The sequence below is a fragment of the Mastomys coucha genome, unplaced genomic scaffold, assembly GCF_008632895.1.
Source record: "Mastomys coucha isolate ucsf_1 unplaced genomic scaffold, UCSF_Mcou_1 pScaffold13, whole genome shotgun sequence".
NCBI lineage: Eukaryota > Metazoa > Chordata > Mammalia > Rodentia > Muridae > Mastomys > Mastomys coucha.
This window is the reverse complement of record NW_022196895.1, coordinates 69,839,096-69,849,385: the sequence shown is the minus strand read 5'-3', so window position 1 is coordinate 69,849,385 and position 10,290 is coordinate 69,839,096. Positions and strand designations below refer to the sequence as shown.

General features: G+C 48.3%; 1 protein-coding gene across 4 annotated transcripts in view; it reads left to right on the top strand.

Moving 5' to 3' along the window:
- The window catches only part of Mapk4 (mitogen-activated protein kinase 4), a 152,401-nt gene that overhangs the window by 65,791 nt on the left and 76,320 nt on the right, over positions 1-10,290 (top strand). The window contains exon 1 of one of the 4 annotated variants that reach the window (XM_031366016.1): positions 4,765-4,839. The exons of the other annotated variants lie outside the window; for them this stretch is intronic. The gene's annotated coding sequence lies outside the window, so the exon portion shown is untranslated. Of the gene's footprint in view, positions 1-4,764; positions 4,840-10,290 lie in introns of those variants that run through there. 4 annotated transcript variants of the gene reach the window in all.

Here is a 10,290-nt window from a genome sequence, read left to right as displayed (position 1 = left end):
GAATATATGGGTGTTGGTGGTGTTAGGCAGACTAGGAGCAACTGGGGACCTTGTCTTAAAGCAGAGGAAGTCTCCATTTAGTCATCAGGGAACAAGTGCCCTCCGGCGCCCCTCCCTGTCTGTTCCCCGTGGTGACTTCTGGTGCACTCTCTGAGGCACAGTTCCGAAACAGTGGGGCTGGGGCAAAAGGAGGCATGGTTCCCGCTGTAGCTCTTCGTTACAGCTAGCTCAGCTAATTGGCAAGAAAAGGAAAAGGAAAGGAGGGGAAAGAAAAAACACCAGCGCAAATCTGCGAATTAATAAAACAGCCTTCAAGCAACCGCCAAAATGTGTACAAACCATGAAGTAATTAGAAGTGTGAAGAATTCCACCGTGCTCTCAGCTTCCAGGCTCAGCATCTGATCGCCTTGGGAGGCCAAGGGCTGGCAGGCCTTGGAGAGTGGAAACGCTTTTCCACTGCAGTTTGATCTCACCTCCCTGGGAACCTGGACTCTCTTGAAGTCTTTTCAGGGTCCTGGCAGTTTCCAAGGATCTGCTAAACTCAAACACGACGGATGGTCTGCAGCCTTGTGAGTCTGTGCAACACGTTGTCCCATAATCTTACAGTAAGGCCGGAAGCTTGCACCAAGTGATTTGGGGACCTGTGGTCTTGTTTAATTTTACTGTCAGCAACTGAGGTTCAGAGAATGAGGGGATAGGATCCAGCTCCAGGCTGTAGTCAGTAACCACAGCAGGGCTCGAACCCAGGTCTTCTGCTAACCTCTCCCCTTGCCCGTGTCCTTTCCTTGGCCTTTGATGTATCTTTTCGACAAGCGGCACTAGACGTTTTTATATCTGTTTTTCTCACTAACAGCCAATTTCAGATCTATTTGGCCATGATGTCAAATTCAGATAAATAGTTCAAACACAGTTGTTTGTTTAATAAACCGAGGCTTTGGCACCTGCAGTTACTTGTTCATTTTTTCCGTCTCATTTTGTACCCAGATTGGTCCAGGGAGAGAGAAGAAGAAATGTGGGAAACAGTTTGGAAAGGGATTCGGAGACTTAAGCCTTCTCATATACCTGGAGGAGGTGGATAGATACACTGTGAGCTTAGGGTTTCACTGTTGGGGCTTTCTCAAGGGCAAGTACTCAAGTGCACTGACACACCAGAGGGCTGAAATGCTGCATTCCAAGGGCTGGAGATTTGGAGAGCAGAACCCAGAGAGAATCATGTAACGAGCTTGACGTGTGTGGCTAATTCCCAGCCGGCAGCAGAAAGCTCCCGGGAGGATGGAGTTTACACAATTTGCAGCCAGACTGAGCAAACAACAGTACGGTTAAGTTACACACACTGCTCGGCTCCATAACCAGAATAGAAATGTACGCGTTCATTTAGGGATGGAAAGTTTTCAACAAAGTCGAAGCTGCGTGCGGAGACTTGTCCTCAACACCAAAGCAGCCCATGGCAGAGGGAAACTGGGGAATCAGAGAATGAGAGCAGGCAGTGTCTGCTCACTGAGGCACAATTGCTCAGAAATAATTGGAAAGTTCAGGAGTGTATCACATGAGGCACTTAGGCTGTGAGGTCCTTCTAAGTGTGCATGTATATGCATGGGGGTGTGTGTGCATGGATGATACCCTCTGAAGCTAACCCAGATTGGAAGCTGGGGAGAAAGCAGGGTAGGGTTTGAGGGCTGAATGGTCTGGAGTGATCCACTTGCTGCCCAGGTGGATGAGAAGCGGAGACCTTTAACTCGGTCTCCCAGGGATGCTTGGGGAGCAGGGAGATCTGGGGCTTTCTCTGGTCTTCACCCCAGCCACGGTTTCAATTTTTGGGTTTCCCAAAGAGGAGAATTCGTGTGGGAGACAGTAGTGGAGCAAGTCGCCGGGAGTTTAATTAGAGCAAGAAAGCAAGAGCATGCTGTTTAGTAAGAGAGCTGGCTGAGCCAAGCAGCAGTGGCTCTGATCCTGACAGACATGGGCTTGTGTTTCTCCCTGTGTTCCCCTCCCATGTGCCTCCTTCACATGGCATTCCCAGGAGAGGAGATTGCTAGTCTCCGAAGCCCATTTTACCCACAACACAGTCTGCTATAAGTAGGGGTGTAAGGTATAAGGACACGTACAGGAGTTTAAACACCTCTACAGTTGAAAAATTCACTAGGTGAAGAGGTGGCAGTGCTCTAGGGTGCCCCTTTGCCTGGCCCATCAACAGAGGGCACCATTGTCTCTATGTCCTACTTTGGGGGTCCCAGGCTGCTCTGTCTGTAATGTCTGTCACCAGCTAGTGTTCTTCATGTCTTGTCTTGAGGGGCCCATTGGCCAGTCTTTCCTAGACCTAACCTAGACATCCTGCCTAAGAAGTTGGATGTCCCACGTCTGTCTCAAGGCAGAGAGCTGGAAGAGATGCAGGAAGCAGTCAGAGCCGAGGCTCCGGCAGCCAGCCTCAAGCGAGTGCCAAGAGTCCTGCCCTTCTCATCCGTTTCTTATCCGTAAGTGGCCCAAGGGCCGCATAGCGATCACTCCCTCCACTGCTGAGCACATTAGGTCTATAAGAATGCCTCCACGCATTAAACGGTTTAGTGACATTGATGATGACTCCAGCCGACACTGTGCCAAGAGGAACCTTTCAGATTTCTCTGGTTTGATGGAACAGAGCAAGCCCTCCCCTCAGGGTCTTCAGCCCACCTTGATCCTGGACCGCTCTGTTCTACATGGACACTGAGATACAGTGGAGTCAAGCTGTTTTATCTTCTTTGTCTAGATCAACCTCTCCCTGGTCATCCTGAGGATGTGGGTGAGACCTCTAGCTCCCCTGCCCACAGCCGCCTGTCCAGTTGTGCCCTGCCGTCACTCCATTACACAGTGCCGCCTGCTCCCTGCTCTTCCATAGTCTCTGCATTGGGTCTTCCCATTTGTTGGTCTCACCATCTGGCTCTGTAGCCTCACTCTATAGCTTTTCTTTTATTCCTTCTAGACCAAGGTGTGCCTGCCAGCTCGCCCGCCCCAGATCCACACTCTCAGTCTGTCCAAAGTTACTTATAGGAAGGTCCAGGGTGGGGCACACCTTTGCCGGCCTGACTTGCACATGGCTCAGCTGAAGGCAGACAAGTGGATGCTCTCCTTTGCTTTGGCTCTTAAGGGAAACAAGTGTTATCAATGGTCTACTTAGTGCTACATTTTGTGCTTTTTGTGTGTGTGTGTGTTAATTTTGCATTTTGACGCAGCCCTTAAATACAGAGCCGGAGTGCTCTCTAACGCTTCTAGATGTGTAAAGGCCTCCATGTCTTTTGCAGAAGTCTGTGCGTGTCACATACTGTCAGGGAGAATCCATTCCCCAAACTCCAAGAGACACTCCATATATCTAGATAGGAGCTTAAGCTAGACTCTAGGATTTCTGACAGGGAGATAAAAGCCAGCATTCCTTGGGAAATTGTGACTCCAGTTCCCTAGTCACAAGGAGTCATTTCCCTTAACCTCTGGCAGAAGGGACAAATGGCTACCTGTGGTTGCAAAAGCCTATGCTGGCCTCCAGGCTCCCTCAGTATCTCCAGTACCTGTTATGTATCTCTAAACCTCCACCTAGCTGGCTTCTCACCTCCCAGGCTTCCTTCCTCCCCCCAGGTACTCATTTGTGTTCTCTCTCTCTCTCTCTCTCTCTCTCTCTCTCTCTCTCTCTCTCTCTCTCTCTTTCTTCCTCTCCCTCTTTTCCCTACTTCTCTTCCCTCCCCCTTTCCCTCCCTCCTCCCTCTCTTCTCCCCCCTTCCTCTCCTACTCCCTCTTCCTCCTCCCTACTCCCTCTTCCTCTCCCTCTCCTCCCCCTTCCCCTCCCTACTCCCTTTTTCTCTCTTCTTCCCCCTTCCTCTCCCTACTCCCTCTTTTTCTCCCTCTCTCCTGCTTCCCTGGCCATAGTCTTTCTCTCTGCTCTGGAATCTTCTCTCCCTCTCTCCTGCTTCCCTGGCCATAGTCTTTCTCTCTGCTCTGGAATCTTCCAGATATGTCTGGCTGTTCTCTCATATCACAGTAAAAGCCTTAACCAGATCATGGAGCGGTCATCATGGCAGTCCCCTCATGTACACATACATACCTTCGACCAGACCAGAACATTGTGCTGTCAGTATTGATGAGAAACAGAAAAAGGGAGAGGCAACTTATCTAAGTGTTCTCGGGCTTTGGTGTGAGCAGCGATGTGTCTCCTGTAAGAACGGTGGGTAAGCATTCCCTAATTCATTGCTCACTGCGGCTTGATAGAACACAACTTCCATAGCTAACAAGGATCACCCATATAAATGATTAAAAAAAAAATGACGAAGTTGAGTTTTTACTTCAGCTTCGTTTACTTCAACTGTACACATTCAAACCCTCCTGCTGGTATTCCAGGCTTTTCACAGAGTGGGCCTCAGAGCTGCCTCTGGTGTCCCAGGCTTTCCAGAGTGCATCTCAGGGCTGCCTCTGGTGTCCCAGGCTTCCACAGAGCGGGTCTCAGAGCTGCCTCTGGTGTCCCTGGCTTTCCACAGAGTGGGTCTCAGAGCTGCCTCTGGTGTCCCTGGCTTTCCAGAGTGCATCTCAGAGCTGCCTCTGGTGTCCCTGGCTTCCACAGAGTGGGTCTCAGAGCTGCCTCTGGTGTCCCTGGCTTCCACAGAGCGGGTCTCAGAGCTGCCTCTGGGACACTGTTTTGTGTCAATGCTTGCAGGTTTTATTTGTAGCATATGCACCCAGGCTCTGTCTTCTGATGCCCTTTGAGTTATTGCTATTTTTGAAATCTCCAGCTGGACAGTAAGTCCTAGTGAAGCAGAGAGCTGTTGAGCCACACAGTGTTCTTCCCAGGGAGGGGAACAAGGAAGACGCGCAGAACCCAAGGTACAGAAAGTATTTGAATAAAATGTGCTTGCTGGTAGATTCCTAGCCCAGTAGGATGGACTACCACAGAGCTCTTATCGGCAAGAAGAGGGCCCGCGTGCTTTGCACGCTGTGAGCTTGGAGAGCGTTTTGTGTGTGTGTGTGTGTGTGTGTGTGTGTGTGTGTGTGTGTGTGATAGTTTCTGCATCTGAGAAAGGCTTTACTACTGGATCCACAGGCCATGGCGTCTTCTCAAACCTTTCATGCTGCTAGAGAGAGAGAGCAAGACTCCAGATGTACTGCCACAGAGCCCATGGTTCTAGTTGGGACTCAGCGTGTAAGGACTGGACACCCCCGGGAGGCAGTAGGCTGCATGGGATGCTTGTAGGGATCGGACACCTGGGCTCCTTTCTCTTCAGTTCTTTCTTCTTCTTGATATTGTTGCTTGATTTCTAAAGGGTTAAATCAGCAATTTTTCTGTGTTTGTTTGAATCTACATTCTAAACTGGGTGGTGGTATCACACGCCTTTAATCCCAGAACTCAGGAGGCAGAGGCAGGTGGATCTCCGAGTTGGAGGCTAGCCTGGTCTACAGAGCTAGTTCTAGGACTGCCAAGGCTACACAGAGAAACCCTGTCTTGAAAAAAGCCTACATTCTGGGGCCCAATTAAAATGTCACCCTTGCCTGTCCAGACAGGTTTCCCAATCTTTTACCCCCCTGAGTTGTTTCTGCATCTGCTTCCCTTTGGCCCCTCAGCCTTTCCTCTCGTTCTCTTTGCTGGTCCGTCTTATTCTGTCTCTCGATGTGGGTATTTATGAGTTACATCGAACATCTCTGGACTTTAAGGACATTAAGGATAGACTTTGAGTCTAGTCTGGTGTCTTCTATGTACCATTGGGTTTAGTACAGTTTCTAGTGTCTCATAGGTTTTTATGATTATTACAATGACGGTGGTGATGGTGGTGGTGGTGGTGACGATGATGATAATGATTTATTGATTGGATGGAGTGATTTAATAAAAGCCCTAACAAAGTTACAGGTATATATCTGGGTCCCTGGACAAAAAGGACATGGATATGTCAGTACCTGTGCTCCCAAATATCTCTACTCTGATGAGGGAAGAGTTCATGATAGAAGACAGGACAAAAGGAAACAAATCCTTCAGAATGTTGAGGTTCCCTAGAGGCCCTGGAACAACATCTTCCTGGGGAATATTTAGAGGACAGTGTTATCCCTGTCTTGACCTGTTCGTTAGGGACAGAGGCCCTGTCCTTCCTACCAGGGCATCCTGGTCTTGACTAACATACCCTAGCCCCTGAACTGTGTGGCCAGAAGAGGGTCTGTTGGGTCTTATGGTCCTGCTTCAAGAGACATACGTAAGTGTTGACTCAAAGATTGTTTGAGGAATTAGTAATATACTTGACAATACTGAAGGCTTGACTCTTGTCTGGGACCTCTGCTCTTCAACCCAAGCCACTCGGACATGCAGCTGTCTACTAATCTCCCTGCAACACCTTGGTTTTACAGCTCAGGCACCTTCAGTAGCCTCACCCTGGGGATAAAATTAAACTCCTTAAGTTTTACCCTAACGTCCTTAAGGGGTCTGATCCTCCGCTATGATCTGCTCAGAAGGGTTAAGGCCAGCGCTAGATCTTATCTCTGATTACTGGGGAGAAATGTGAGCCAAGAATTCTTTCAGACAGCCAACACTCTTCTCAGGTATGAAGGAAGCAGTCCACCTCGTTTAAGGATCCACCGTGTAGGGGGCTTTTTTTATGAGTGGGTGGAGCGTTAGGAAGAATCCCCAGGGGGCAGGTCAGGAAGCAAGGCACCAGCACTTGGGCGGTGGATGAAATTCGGGATTCATTTTTCCCAGGTCATTACCGTTCCGAGACAGATGTGCCCTTTTCCGCCTTCTAGGTACGTACTTGCCGTTCTTAGACAGATGTGCCCTTTTCTGTATTCTAAGTACGTAATTGCCGTTCTTAGACAGATGTGCGTTTTTTCTATGTTCCAGGTGCTCTACTTCTCTCCTAATTCTTGTGATGGGTGCCAGCACCTCCCTCACTGTCAGCCCGGGGCAGAGAAAGTGGGGGTGTTTGGAGCAGTGCTTGGCTCTGTTCCCAAGGAGGGTGGGGTGTGAACACCTGGCATGGGATGAAGTGTCATTTGGCTGGGGGTTGGGGATGTTATTTTCCACCAAGTTCTGTGGTGTTTGCTCTTAAGGAAAACTGAGAGATTCGAGCTCTCTCAGACTGGGCCTAGGGCAGGTGAGGTCCATTCTAAGAGCCAGAAACCTGACTTGGTCCCTGTGGTGACTTGAACAGGGTAGCTGGACACTGGTGGTGTAGCTGGACACATGTAGGCTTAGGTTCTCCGAAATTGCTTACGTTATGCCATCCCTTGATTAATGACATGGATCACACCCTGCCTTCGGTTTGACTAGTACCTCTTACTGGCATATCAACTCTTCCAGAGTAGGGGTCACCTGTTATCAACAGTTAATCCCCCCAGAGGCAGAAGGGGTATTTCTGTGTATTTTCTGATCTAAGACTGCTAGGCTCCACTCCTAATTAGTGAGCCCGGGAACACCCAGGGACCATGAATTACATGGGAATGAAAATATATTGGTTTAATATCTAAATAACACTATTCCCTTTATACCCATGTTCTTCAGTATTTCTGCCATAAATTCTTAAGGCCTAAGACCATACATTCTTAAGGCCTAAGACCATGGTTCACATTGACACTTCCTTTTATATTGAGAAATTCTGGCTCTTCGCCTCCATTGTTAGAGTCTCCTGGGGAACTTTTCCCTGTCCCATACCCTGTCAGCTTTACAGGCCAATTAGCTGAGTCCCTCTGGGGGTGGGATCCATGTACCTTTATTTGCCAAATTCCCCAGGTAACTCCAAAGAACATGAGCTATTTGAGAGTAGAAACCCTGATTTATTAACTGCTGTTTCTCCAGAGCTCCATGTAATGTTGGCACAAGAGGTTTCTCAGTAGCTGTCAGCACTTCCTGTCACCATTTCCTCTCAGACGTAAACCCAGCCCAGAGCTTGCTCCTTTATCCAGTTTCCTCACCTCAGTATTTGCAACCCTCTCCAACTAGGAGTATGAGTCAGACACTGGATTAATGCTTGATCGCTCCCCCCTTCACCCAACTGCAACAACGCTCAAGTCCTTCGCTGTCCTCAGGGATGTTTTCCACATATCGCTCATGTATACCAGTGCACTTATTTCCATACCCACCCATACCATCCAAGTCCAGGTGTCATCTTCAGTGCCCCAGACCAGCTCCTGAACCAGGCTGCCAGTGAACAGTCCCAGAGCAACCAAGCCATTCTCTACTCTATAGTCAAGACCATCTTTTCAACATTTAAATGTGATTCAAGGATGAAAATCCCTCCATTGGGTTTCCGATTCCTTTTCCGGTTCCTGATCCACAAGATTCTATGGGCTGCTGTGTTCTCGTAGACCAGGTGCCCCAGTCTGGTCCAGAAGGTTCCATAGTACACTATGTAGTAACTCTGAGGTTGGGCCGACGGGCCCTGTGACCTACAAAACCCAAAGTCTGGTCCAATGGCCCATGTTTTGATCTGCTTCTCAGTCTTCATCCACTGTATGCTCTGCCTTTCACTCTCCATTATTAGCTTTCTTCTACTTCGGAATCCTGTCTCCTCCATCTTGGACCCTTTGGGTACCCATCCCCCGCCCCACACACACACTCCAGGACATTTTCTCCATCTTTTTGTCCCTCCTTGCCTAGTTAATCACCGGTAATCCCTCATTTCTCATCTCATGAACCCCTTATGGGTGCAGCCACCTCAGACTTCAGCCGAAAACTCTGTGCTCTCCACTCTGTGCCCCCATCTCAGCGAGGGCTTTCTTCAGTTGGTAGCCCCACCCCTTCCGTTTGCGGTGTTGGACTCGTGTCCCACTGCCCCCCTCACTGAAGGCCACATAATCAGAGGCTGTGGGGTGTCACACTCACCCTAAAGCTAGACAGAGAGGGAACAGGGCCACCAAGAAAGTGTTCAGTAAACAATGACCAGGGACGACCCATCATTCTTGCAGAACTGCTCCAAGCTGTACTGGTCCAGCCGCTGTGTGATCAGGTAGTTCCTCCTGTCTCTCTTCCTCAGACAGAGGGATGGGGTGGGGTGGGGTGGGGTGGGGTGGGGGGCTGCTGCTGCTGTCTCTCTTCTCTGAGATCCATGTGGTTCCTGGAAGCGTAGTTGCGCAAAGCAGCCCACATGACACGTCTGCCTGGCTCTATTTTTAGCAGCCTCCTAAAGATCTATTAATATCTACATCCATCAGTTGCTTTCCTCTGGGATCTTACTTCGTCTCCTAGAACTTTGCCAAAGCTGAATTAGGGTTTTGAGGTACATCCTCTGTCCTGCCACTTCAAGGCTAGTAGGATGTTTTGCTTCCTTTTCTGACAAGAATTTTTTTGGGGGGTGGTTGGTTTAATTTTTAGTCATTATCATTGTATATGTGCATGGTGTTCTTGGGCATGCATGTGTGATTGTGGGGTGTGTGTATGTGTGAGAGAGAGAGCACGTATGCTATAGTGCACCTAGGGAAGTCAGAGGACAGTTCAGTGGAATCGGTTCTTTCCTTCTGCTGTTATGTAGGTCCGAGGACTCGATCTCTGGTCTCCAGGCTTGCAGACCAAGAGCTTTTTCTTGGAGCCATCTTACTTCTGCAACTGTCTCTTTTTATTTCATGTCAGTCTCCTGTCACTCAGGCACTTCCTCTCACATATTCATGTTTGTAATCCCCTCATAATCTTGGGCCTGGGTGTAAGGCGCATTAGGCTCCTGTAGTAGCTTCCTGGTCATCTCTCCCGCACCCCCCTCTCTAGTCTCACCGGGAATGAAACCTAGTCTCTCAGCATGTGTGTCTTTGAGCCTTCCCAGAACAATAGAAATAAATTGAGCTAGACCTCAGTTCCTTGGTTTTGTGACTTTCTAAGAGCTTTTCTGTCTGAGCCTCACTTTACTGATCATGTGTAATATAAAATGCTTAACCTAGATTATTGAGAATTGCTCAGTAATAGTAATGATATTAGGAACAATAAGGTACTAAGCGTTTTGCCAGCATTTACTAAACATAGCCAGGCACTAAGTATTTCATATATATTTTATCGGTTCATTTTAAAATTATTTATTCCCCTCCTTAAGCAAAAGAAAGCAAGAGTTTTATAGCCATTTTTTATAGATGTTGGAACTCAAGCACAGTAAGTTTAAACCACAGAGCTCAGAAGTGACAGAGGCAGGATTTAAACCAAGGAACACTGGCTCTAATCTAAGCCTTTACTGTTTTGTTTTGTTTGAATTTTTTTCTTTTATATTTTATATCTTGATCATGTTTCTATTTCCACAATTCTTCAGAAATCCTCCCCACCTCCTTATCCACCCAATGTTATGCTTTTCTGTTATCTCTCTTTGAAAAAAAAAAAAA